This window comes from Schistocerca nitens, chromosome 2 (genome assembly GCF_023898315.1).
Source record: "Schistocerca nitens isolate TAMUIC-IGC-003100 chromosome 2, iqSchNite1.1, whole genome shotgun sequence".
In the NCBI taxonomy this organism is placed as follows: Eukaryota; Metazoa; Arthropoda; class Insecta; order Orthoptera; family Acrididae; genus Schistocerca; species Schistocerca nitens.
In genome coordinates, this window is record NC_064615.1 from 738,832,753 (window position 1) to 738,845,967 (window position 13,215).

The window sequence follows — 13,215 nt, forward strand, 5'->3', positions numbered from 1 at the left end:
ATGATTACCCATAATGTTAAAGACAGTTGTGACATAAAACTTTTCACTTTGATGAAGAACTATCATACGGCACCATCCTCATTGTGTGACATTCAGGAACAAGGAAACATTCTTAAAAACTGGCTCTAGTGGTTCCTCTGGATGCAAAAGGAAGGATATTTGCATGTCACTGTTCTGTGATGTGGAAAATAATCTTTTAAAATGGTTCCAAGAAATGGGGAGTGGCAGCATTCTTATAAGCAGAACATACTGCAAGAGAAGGCTCGTAAAATCACCCTGAACATTGTGTGTTGAAAATTGCAGTGTGTCAAATGGCATGTTAGTTTCAAAAAACGTCACAATCGCTCACTTCAGTGTGTACTTGCAGAAAGTGAGGCTGTGGATGTAGAATGTGTAAACCATGGGAGAACATTAGAATGTCACGAGTAATATAGGTTTGTGAACCGAAAGATGTTTCACTGCAAATAAAACTGGCGTCTTTTACAATTCCCCCAAAAATGCATGCTGTTAAGAGACAAAAATACCATGGAGGTAAAAAAGTAAAGAAACGATGACTGCACTATTGTGGGTAAATAGTGATGGGTGTGAAAAGTAGCCTCCACTGTGATAGAAAATTTTGAATTCCCAAGTATTTCAAAATATAAAAATGCCTGCATTACGTCAGAAACCTCTACTAGATTTCTCAGGCCTTAAGGTGCCATGATAGATGTAGCAGACAGGAAAATAATACTTATTGCTGACTTAAGCCTTGTACCTTCCAAGGAAACATAATTTTCCAGGAATGAAAAATGTTGTGTTATTTCCATCAGACTACCAAAAGCATCTGCTGCCTCTGAACCTAGATAGAATATAGTCTGTTAAAACAAAACACAGAGTTACAGTTGTCCATAAGTCAATTCCATTCCTTGAGAAGAAGGAAGTGATGACTTAACATTCTATGGGCCACATGTTTGTTATAGCCTGGAATTATGTTATACAACAGTTAGTGTTAAATTGTTTCACAAAGGTTGTTTGTGCTACATCAGCCACTTTTGAAGATGACATTCTTCCAGAAGATCAGAGTATAATCGTAGAGGTTCCTGAAAATAGGACATTCCAGGAATTTGTTTCTTGTGGTGAAGATGTTCTGACTTCCACACCCAACCTAATTTAAGTAAGGTGCTTGCGAAGGAACAGTGTGGTGATGACAGTGATGATGAAGGGGAGGAGACTGTTGCACTAAATTTTTGCAGCTGGTGTACAAGGAACTACTTTTTGTCTTTTGATGTAGACAAATCAGTTGTAACAAATATCAACCAACTGGAACAACTGCTTCTGTCACTACAAAGTTCTGGAAGAACAAAACAAACACCTTACTTTATTTATTTTTAACTAAAGAATTTGTTCTACAAAATATGTGATGATACATGAACTAACACAAAAACAAACAAACATTGCACCACAAAGGAATTATCCGAATGGGAAAAAAATTGCTAAATGTGTTGCACATATACTCCTAAACAAATGATTACAATTTAAGAAAATTTGGATTGTTATTCAAGAAAAAGAGCTCCATAAATTGATGGGTTTATAATGCATTAGTCCACCTCTGACCCTTATGCAAGCAGTTATTTGGCTTAGCAATGATAAGAGTTGTTGGATGGCCTTCTGAGGGATATTTTGCCAAATTCTGCCCAGCTGATGCATTACGTAGTCAAAATCCCAAGCTAGTTGGAGGGCCTTGCCCATAATGCTCCTACGGTTCTCCATTGAAGAGAGGTCATGCGACCTTGCTGGTCGAGGTAGGATTTGGCAACCACAAAGAGAAGCGGTAGAAACTCGCCATATATGGTTAGGTATTATCTTGCTGTAGTGTAAGCCTAGGAAGGCTTGTCATGAACAACAACTGAAAGGAGTGTAGAATATCGCCAACATACTGATGTGCTGTAAGGGTGCTGCGAGTGACAACTGAAGGGATCCTTAATTGTCTAATGACAAGATCATCAAAACTGCTTGCAATAAGTATCACCTATTACAATTTTAACTGTACTGTAAGTAAAAATTTAATACGCAACAAAATTAACTTCAAGCACAATCAAAATTATTATATTTGCTTGACAATTGTTTCTACTCGATAGAATTTTTTAAAAAGGTGTGTAAGGTGTGCGTGTAGATGTGTTTGGCTATAGTTACGTTTAATCACAGCCCGTAAGAAAGAATTAGTGGTAGAAAAGACTAATGTAAAAGTCTATCGTAAAAATGGTTAGTAAGTTGTCATTTTTCGCTGTCAACAGGCATTATGAGTGACAACTAACAATCATCTACGAATAACTCCAGGGAAAGCTGACCAATAACATCGAAAACCACTGATGTCTCGACAAATAAGTTACTACCATTTTAGAGGGCCTTATCTCATTTGTGCCTTGGAAATGACAGGGGTTTCCATGTGGAAATATCGAACATTTGACAAATGTATCCAGCTGCATACTTGAGTCTCATTAGAGCACACAACATGGTGGGAGAAGCTTAACTTCTGCTTGGGCAATATGTTGAACATTATAGTCTGCACAGTTCAAAGGATACTAAGTCCTAATCAAAAAGGGTAGGAAGTTTTCATTATTATGTATGCATCTGATATGTTGACAAATACATTTTTTAAACCACGAGGCTTTAAAACTAAAATATATTATCACTTTGTTCCCAATTTCATGGGGCTACACTGACAGTGACATGGGAATAAATGCAAAACTATGTGACCTCATTTACATCAAGGAAGCCAAGTTTGTACACTTGTATACATTAACGAGCTGCAGGAGATCGGCACGAGTCTATTTCATACTGTGCTTAATATTTTTATTTTCAAGCCATTGAAGTACTCAGTGTTTTCTCTGTAACAGTTGAGTTATAACTGGCAGTGACTGACTTCTGAGGAAGGTTTGACAAGAATTGTGAATCACTCAGGAAACAGTGCTCATTTCCGTATAGTAGTCACTGCTGTTTTCCTTACACGTAAATACAAGTTTACTCTCAGAAACAAAACCAGAAGAAGCATGCAGAATATTTATCCAAGAACCTATTCCTATGAAAACTTTAAAACTGCCAGTATCATCACTCATTTTCCAGCAAATCTCCCTGGAATGATTCTAATTGACACATTTTTCATCAAGGTAATACACTACTGAACTACTTCTTTCTCTTTTGATTGTGAATTTATATGGGATGTAGTTTGCGCTGCACCTATGCCACTTCTTTGAACTAAATCTGGAACCAACGTCTTTTAAAATTCTTCACATTGACGAAGTGCTTAACATTGAAGCCAATTTTCTCTTGCATAACTGTAAAACATTTTGTGGTGTCAGGCATTCATCATTCATATGGAGAAATTTAAAACATCATTGTTAAAGCAGTCCATTTGTATTACAGGTTCCTTGCGATTTCGATGCTTTACCGGCGACACGAAACCAACTTTTTCTGCGGTTCCTACAGCTCTGACACTTTCGTTTACTATTCTCTTTACCGTTATTTTCTGTGCACCACATGGTTCTGGAGTCCGTACTTGTGCCTTCAAATGTGAACAGTAGGAGACCTTTCAAATTCAAGTTTGAAAAAGTTATAAATGCGGTAAATAGTCCCCCTCTTTTTTTTTTTTTTTTTTTTCTTTTTAATCGCACTTAAACATTTACAGATGTACATTAACAACTATACTGTTACAAGGAAAGAAAAGAGAACAAAAAACTGACAATTGAATGAATACTTTGGCTGTCGCGAAGTACAGCAACAGCACAGCATGTAGGAGCGAGGTTCTCGTTGTCTAGCTGTAACTCGCTGCTAGCCATTGGGAAAGAGAATGAATAATATTGGCTGCCAGTGGCTAATGGAGGGGGATGCGCAGAATGACTTTAAATTGGGCCGCCCTCCAACATGACGTGGACTCTACGAAGAACAGTTTTGAACATGACTGGCACTGTCAGCACGTTGAGGATAGTGCATAAGTGCCATTTGCGGTCAAATACTACAGCACAACCTGCAGGCTTGTCCAGCATTTGAATTTTAAGTTCAAGCAAGCATTTCTCGAAGTGTTTCCACATTTTTGTCCAACCCCTGTATTATTACATTATGTCAACGCAATAAACAGCTTTGAAATGCAGATCGCATAGGTGTACTACAGTTGGTGGGAAAATAAGCAAACTTGTGTTTAATCACTAAAACTGCTCCAGATGAGTATTTATCCTTTTTCCTGCTTAAGATGACGGCTAATAGTTACGTATATTTAAAGAGAAATGCGTAATAACAGTGCTAGTGATTTGCTGAGGTTTAATCGGTTCACACACAGAGCTACTCAAAAGAAACTGAAATTACCAGCAGTTAGTAACGCGTTAGTGACGAAGCTCCGCCCACACACAGACTCATCAGATGTGATTGAAACACTCTGACGAAAAAAAAAAAAATCACAACAGCAAAAATTAATTAATGTAGAGTAATGAAATTTCGGGAATACAATACATGTGTCTAAGTGATATATGTAAGTAATTAACATAGCAAAATCACCGGTTACTATAAACGTGAGAAACGTCACTGCAAATGTGAATTGCTCGTACATTAACAAATGCCAGAAGTTAAATGCAAGTGTGCAATATATTGTACAGGCGCCAGATGTCAGTTTGTGGGATGGAGTTAACACCTGCTGCACTTGATCTCTGTCAATATAGGGGCAGTTGATTCTGTTTGTGGTTGAAGCTGGAGTTAGCATCCAGTGATGTCCCTTATAAGCTCAACTGGAGAGATATCTGGTGATCGAGAGGGCCAAGGCAACATGTTGACACTGTAGAGCACGTTGGGTTACAACAGCGGTATGTGGGCGAGTGTTATCCTCTTGGAAAACACACCCTAGAATGTTTTCATGAATGGCAGCGGACAGCGAATCATAAACTTCAACAGGCGAGTTTTGTGATCATAAGTATAAGCTTATTTTTATACACTTTCTCTCTTTCTCTGTATGTGTGTGTATGAAGAATTACAATGTGGTTCTTTAATGCAATGCTATTTTCCTTGTAGAATTTTTCAGAGAAATTGTGGCGGTTGGGATGGATGAAGAACAGTCCAGCCCTATGACTGTACACTCCCAGAGTATATCCACTCTGCAGCCTATGATTGAAATTATCACAATGCTCAGTCCACCTGCAGCTGCGAAGATCAAATTGAATGACCCATACCAAATCATGATGTCTTTCTCCACCATGAGTTTGTGGGGAATGATGACAACTGTTGAGGGGCAGTATGGTAAACTCATCCCAGCGCTCTTCAAACTGCACACGTGCACTGTGACCTATGTGACTTGTCCTGCTGGTAAAGCTGATCATTCCAATGAAAAACAAACTGCATGTAGGTGTGGACATGGTACCCAAGGATAGATGCATACTTGTGTTGATCGGTTGTGCCTTCCAGAATGATGAGGTCACCCAAGGAAAACAACAAAAACATTCCCTGGACTGTAACACTCTCTCCTGGTTGCAGAATGTTTTCTTTCAGATGTTTCATGCTATACACCCCGACAGGTCTCTGTTCCATAGAGCATAAAACATGATTCGTCTGAAAGGGTCACCTGTTGCCACTTAGTGGATGTCCCGTTGCGGTATTAGCATGAAAAGTCCAGCCTACATCGCTGATGAACAGCAGTCAGTATGGATGCATGGACCAGGTGCTTGCTGTGGAGGCCCATGCACAGCAATGTTCACTTAATGGTCATTGAAGATACACTGTTGGTAGCCCCTTGGTTGATCTGCACAGTCAGTTGCTCGACAGTTGCATGTCTATTCGCCCATACACATCGCAGCTTTTGTTCACTCTTGCTATCTATGGCTCATGGTTCACCACAGTTGCCTCCGCGCCATTTTTGGATAGATTTTGCCATGCATGGTACAGTTTAACCACAGCTACATGTGAACAGTTTGCACACTTAGCCATTTTGAAAACGCTTCCAGCCTTGGCCTGAAAGCCAACGATAATGCTCTTTTCCATATCAGTTAAATCACTCTGTTTTCGCATTACAACAGTGACTGCACTGTTTTCCACATCGCCAGACTCGCTTATATAATCTCCAATGTTAGTTCTGCCACCTTCAATCTGTGAGTGCTTATTGCAGCTTGAACTTGAATCTGGGTGATGGTCACATTAATGTGACTGGACCGTGTAAGTTGTCTATTAAAGTAAACAAATAATGTATAGTATAAAAAACTTGGAAATGTTGTTAATAAACTAATTTTTGTTAGCAGAGAGCAGTAGTGCTGGTCCCACCAGGACGGTCTCCAGTGGGAGGGCTTTGATGCCATCTGAGGACCAGGCAGCATTTCTGGCCGATCACTGTGAGGCGTGCATAATATCTCCCCAAAGTGAAACCATGTACTGAAAGAACAAAAAATTATTGTAAAAATAACTATGAAAAAATTGTTACTAAACCATATATTGGAACAATTATAAAAACTTTTCAGGGTGGCAACCAATATGGGCTCTGCGCTGGGAGTGCAACACCCACACCAATCGCCACTTTGCATTTTTGAATAATTAATTAGGGTAGTAATGACAAGTAGCAGCATAGATGTGAACAAATTTGCGGTTCATTGCTCTTTGCTAACAGAGGTGGCTAAGGGATGAGCAATGAGACTGTTCTGCATTGTGTTATTTGCAAATAATTTTTGTGAACAGAGTTTCGTGCAGTATTTTACTTGGGGAGCAGGTGGTGTGAAGCCAGCAAGGCATTAGCCCAAAGGTCGAATTTTACCACCTCCAGTGCCCCAGGTGGTGCTGGCCCCACCAGGGCGGTCTCCAGTGGGAGGGCTTTGATACCACCTGAGGACCTGGCGGCATTTCTGGCCGAACACTGTGAGGCATGCAGAATCTCTCCCCAAAGTGAATAATGCAGAGAGACACTATTTCGCTCTCGGTCGTGTCGCCCTGGGATCACAAAAGCATCGTGGGTGACATTGCCAGCAAGGAATGTACCTACACGAATCCCCCACTCCATAGTTTTTGTGCGTGGGACAGAAATAGTGTTTCTTGCTCACTCACAGTCGAGTAGCAGTAGCATGGTGAAAAATTTGTTAAAATGTTGTGATTGGACAGCCACAGCAGCTGAGCGGCACACCCTACTAGATTATGGTAGCAATGATACTCGCATTTCAGTGGAGGAGCTGTGTACCTTATACGGAACTCCGGCTAATTTCGCGGAATTGTATCGTATACACGCGCTGCTTTGGCTGCAAGGACATCACATCTGATCAGCATAAAAGCACAATGAGAACAGCCGGCTGGGAACCCTGTCATGGAGAAGAAGAGCAGAATAGGTAATATATGCAACTCCGTCCGTAGCACGATCAGCCTTGCAGTTCGTAGAAATTAAACAGATGACCAATGACCCATTGAGCATCGCAGCACATATATGCATTATTTCTGGGGTTAGATACTCAGGGAAAGAAGGTTATCTAGAATCTTGTGGTCTCATTTGCTTAAGGGAAAGTGTCAATCCGCATTGCTAGATTTTATAGTTCTCTTTATTAAGATATTAATCTGTCCATACTCAACAGGCATCACCTCATTAAGTCAATTTGTTAGTGGGTGTAATTGTCAAATGGAATAAATCTGATTATCTATCCTGATATTTCAGACTACACATATATTGGCGCACCAACCTCTTCCCAAAACCAAGTCACAAATTTTGGTGGGGTCAACATGGCACCACATGGGGGAAATTTATAGTAGCATTCCGAGTTCAGTAAACAGTTCATTTGCATATCGCCTCACAGTGCCAAAAGAAACTCGGCTGTCACTTCCCAGCTTTGAAAACATATTGTTTACATTAGAAATTAATTTGTTATATCGTTGTTATATAACAGATGCCCACACCTTAATGCCAAACAAAACTGATCCTTACCATATGGTGAACAGAGTACAAATGACAATGCTCAAGCAACTGGTATAGAGAGAAAACTGGTAGAGGGAGGGGTTTCCCACTATTTTAATGTGTTCCTATTGGTATAGAGAGAAAAAGGGAGGAGGTGAAGGGTTTCCCACCTTTTTAAGCCATCCTATTGGCCTAGATCAGTGGGTGAGGGGAGAGGATGACCTCATCTTGGATCATTATCTGCGCCACAATTGGCATACTGGATGAATGACGCAATTGGCCTACAAGTTTGTGTGAGGCTTCAGGCTACAGCCTGATCGTGAATGAAGCCACACAAAGTGCACTACAGCCATGGGTTGAGTATCAGGTTACATCCTGACCAGTCGACCAAAATACGAGGGCAGAGAGGGGTGATGGGGGGTTCCCAAGAAGCATGGGATTGACCTTGAAATAATATGTTTATCTTGGCTTGTACCGGCCTTGCTACCTTACTGTTGTTTTGTGCACCACCTTCTACCACAACAACAACCTGCTCCTCACACAGCACTGCTGCTGTCTGCTACCAATCTGTGCCGCATGTGCTGCCTCCTCCATCACTCTTACTGATGGAGACAGTTGGCTGCATGTGAAGGGGAGCCGCTGCTGACTCGTTTCTGTCCAGCTCCACCAGCGAAGCCATGTCCTTGCCGCGCTTTCTTCTTCTCAGTTTCTTTTTCTTGGCTGTCACACCACCTGCTGAGCATGCCTGGTCTGTCTTCTTCTTCCACTTCATCTTGTTAACGTTTCTGCAGATTGACAAGGCCATGAAGATGCCACGATTTGCGACATATGACCCACTGCTATGGGTTCACGTCAGTTGATCCCATTTTTTTCAGTGTACAAGTTTGAGTGATGTGTTTGTCAGCACACTTGACACATTTCACCTAATTGGGGCAATATTATGCCATGCAACCTCTACTTGACACTTAAAGCACTGAGAGTTGATGATGAGTTCTACTGGAAGAAACTCGACCTGTAGATGAAAGCCCATGTACTTATTCAGCTCAAAGACCTGGTCAGCATTCTTTCTCCATAGCTGATGCTCAACTCTGTCCACAATCTAGGTATACAGCGACAGCTTTTTCTTGTTGTACCTGTTACGAAGTTTGACAGCAATGTCTCTGAACTAGGTGCACAGTAGCCCTTTGCAGTAGATTTATTCATTACCATGCCGACCCCCTGAGGAGTGCCTTAGCTGTTGCCATATTCTCCTTCTGCCGTGTTTTCTCCCATGCCGGGACAACATACTTGTTGAGTAGAGCCTTGAGAGTTTCCTAGTCAGACAAACACTCTACTCACCCCTCCACCTGAGTATTGTCGTCCAGGTGCTTGAAGCTGATCACACCCGTCGTGGTGCCCTCGAGCATGCCAAGGAACTCCATCCAATCTTCACTCAGGTATTGGATGTAGAAATTCGGAGCTGGCATTCTTGGGTCATGATAGTTGTGAGCTGTGATCCTAGGATCATTTGTCAGCCTTAGTTTCTCTCCAGTATGGATGTGGCAGCAGGCATCAATTTCAATGGAGACATCCTCAACTGAGTTGCCAAATTCATTTTCCGAGTTTCTTCGAACATTGGTCTTCTCATCAGTCAGTTGCTTGATTGACTCAGAATGCATCGCCGCCATGGGTCAGACCACCGACTGAGATATCCTCCCTTTTTCACAGTATCTTACCCATGGTGCACACACACTGACATGACAGTTTGCTCTATTGCTGTTAAATTAGCAAACACGTCAATTTTTCCACGCATGCCCACTCCACAAGCTAGTCCACTCAGTCATCTAACAGCAGTAACAGAGCGCTCAGCAGCAGCAATGTGCTCGCCACAGTCGCACAAGTGGAGTAGTCCTATTGAACTGATACGGGTTGATTGACAAAAGGAGAAAATACAAAAATGCAGGCAAAAAGGAATACAAATGTCTCAAAAATGAGATCGACAGGAAGTGCAAAATGGCTAAGCAGGGATGGCTAGAGGACAAATGTCAGGATGTAGTGGTGTATATCACTAGGGGTAAGATAGATACTGCCTACAGGAAAATTAAAGAGACCTTTGAAGAAAAGAGAACCACTTGCATGAATATCAGGAGCTCAGATGGAAACCCAGTTCTAAGCAGAGGGGAAAGCAGAAAGGTGGAAGGAGTATATAGAGGGTCTATACAAGGGCGATGTACTTGAGGACAATATTATGGAAATGGAAGAGGATGTAGATGAAGATGAAAGGGAGATATGATACTGCGTGAAGAGTTTGACAGAGTACTGAAAGACCTAAGTCGAAACAAGGGCCTGGGAGTTGACAACATTCCACTAGAACTACTGATAGCCTTGGGAGAGCCAGTCCTGACAAAACTCTACCATCTAGTAAGCAAGATGTAAGAGACAGACTTCAACAACAATATAATAATTCCAATCCCAAAGAAAGCAGGTGTTGGCAGGTGTGAAAATTACTGAACTATCAGTTTAATAAGTCACAGCTGCAAAATACTAACGCGAATTCTTTACAGACGAATGGAAAAACTGGTAGAAGCTGACATCGGGGAAGATCAGTTTGGATTCCGTAGAAATGTTGGAACACGTGAGGCAATACTGACCCTACAACTTATCTTAGAAAATAGATTAAGAAAAGGCAAACCTATGTTTCTAGGATTTGTAGACTTAGAGAAAGCTTTTGACAATGTTGACTGGAATACTCTCTTTCAAATTCTGAAGGTGGCAGGGGTAAAATACAGGGAGCGAAAGGCTATTTACAATTTGTACAGAAACCAGATCGCAGTTACAAGAGTCGAGGGGCATGAATGGCAAGCAGCAGTTGGGAAGGGAGTGAGACAGGGTTGTAGCCTCTCCCCGATGTTATTCAATCTGTATATTGAGCAGGCAGTAAAGGAAACAAAAGAAAAATTCGGAGTAGGAATTAAAATCCATCGGGAAGAAATAAAAACTTTGAGGTTCGCTGATGACATTGTAATTCTGTCAGAGACAGCAAAGACCTGGAAGAGCAGCTGAACGGAATGGACAGTGTCTTGAAAGGAGGATATAAGATGAACGTCAACAAAAGCAAAACAAGGATAATGGAATGTAGTCGAATTACATTGGGTGATGCTGAGGGAATTAGATTAGGAAATGAGACACTTAAAGTAGTAAAGGAGTTTTGCTATTTGGGGAGCAAAATAACTGATGATGATCGAAGTAGAGAGGATATAAAATGTTGACTGGCAATGGCAAGGAAAGCGTTTCTGAAGAAGAGAAATTTGTTAACATCGAGCATAGATTTAAGTGCCAGGTAGTGGTTTCTGAAAGTATTTGTATGGAGTGTAGCCATGTATGTAAGTGAAACATGGACGATAAATAGTTTAGACAAGAAGAGAATAGAAGCTTTCTAAATGTGGTGCTACAGAAGAATGCTGAAGATTAGATGGGCAGATCACATAACTAATGAGGAAGTATTGAATAGAATTGGGGAGAAGAGAAATTTGTGGCACAACTTCACTAGAAGAAGGGATCGGTTGGTAGGACATATTATAAGGCATTAAGGGATCACCAATTTAGTGTTGGAGGGCAACATGGAGGGTAAAAATCGTAGAGGGAGAACAAGAGGTAAATACACTAAACAGATTCAGAAGGATGTAGGTTGCAGCAGGTACTGGGAGATGAAGAAGCTTGCACTGGATAGAGTAGCATGGAGAGCTGCATCAAACCAGAGTCTGGACTGAAGTCCACAGTAACAACAACAGCTTGAAAGAAAAGTGTAAATTTTACATAAGCTAACCATTATGTTTGAAAATAAATTTTTATGATATGTGATAATGTTAAAAAGTGTCATAGTTCATTTTTAGTTTGAGTCATTTTCGTTTCATTAAAAGGATTCAATATAATTGCAGAATACTTTCCTTTTGTCAGTTATAAATGTTTCATGAAGATTATCCCCATATCAGATGAAATTCAGAGTTGGCAAGACCTGCACTGTCACGCCTTGGACTGTTGTGTGGACACTGAACCATGTGTTTGGAAAGAGAGCAAAAGTTCAGTTTGCTGTTGCGGCCTGATAGATAAAATAGAGCAAGATAATGCACTTTGCCACACAGTGATTTAGTTCAGGTACATGCAGTTCAATACTTCACATTCTTGCAGTGTGCACACAGCGTAGGGCAGAGTTATGTCTTGAAAATCTAAGAATCTATTGTGGGGCCTAAATGAACATTTCGAGAAAAACGTAGGAACAATATTTAGTAAAACTTCATTTAAATTCAGTAGATGCGTTTTTTGCATCTTCGATATGTAACAGTTAACCATTGTGTACTTAAAAGAAATTGGTTTCACGTTACTAATGAGAGGTTTTGACACACACAGTTTCCTGTTAACAAGTTTAGAATCTTAATTAGTTTCAACCTTTCAGAAACCAAGGGGTCTGGCACAAAAATATAACAAGGAGATGGTCGTCAAATCCAAGAAAATGGCTTCTGTGGCTATGGGACCTTATAGTAGAAATTGCACAAAAACAGACTGAACAGGGAAATAACTTTCAAACTGCTCAGCGTTTCATAGCATGGAAAATGCACCCAAAAGAAATTAGAACATGCTTTCCCACTACTGAACTCTCAGACTGAATGATCTTAAATGTTGAAAATCTCACAGCTTATCCCCACTTACACTTGAACTCACAGGGAAACCATGTGTGTGGAGATCAGAAGGGTTCAGCCTGGACCAGGTGTACAAAGACAATGCGATGGCACATGGCTGTGTAGCCTTTGACCCAACCAGGACGGACTTGAAATGGTTTCTGTTCACCAAGCACCTGTGAAGCTGTTCAAACTAAATATTCTTTGGAGTACTGTCATGAACATGGAGTTAGAAATGGTCGTGGTCAAAGAAACGCACATGTAGTGTGTTTGAGGGAGCCTTGTACAAGGAATGGACAACTAATTGATCTCGCAAACAACACAACAGTGATCACAGAGGAACCAAACCCAAAAATAAAATCATATTAGTGAACGGGCGGTGGGCTAGAAAAAAGATGTCACAACTATTCTGTGACGATGTAGTTACAGTAGAAATACAGGGTGGGGCAAAAGAAAGGGGCCCAGAGAATAGAGTTCCGGGGTACAAAGAAATACAGCAGAGGAAAGGAAATACAGTACTAAAGTGCGCGTCATTTGTGTTGGCAGCCGAGTTTAGGTTCGTTCTGCGCATCTGACGTCAAAAAATACTGTCAGCCAATGAACAGAGAACGACGTTGCCAGATCTCGACTGCAGAGCAGAGCACGGACGAGTGTCTTCAGTTTTAGAAACGTTCAGCCATAAAT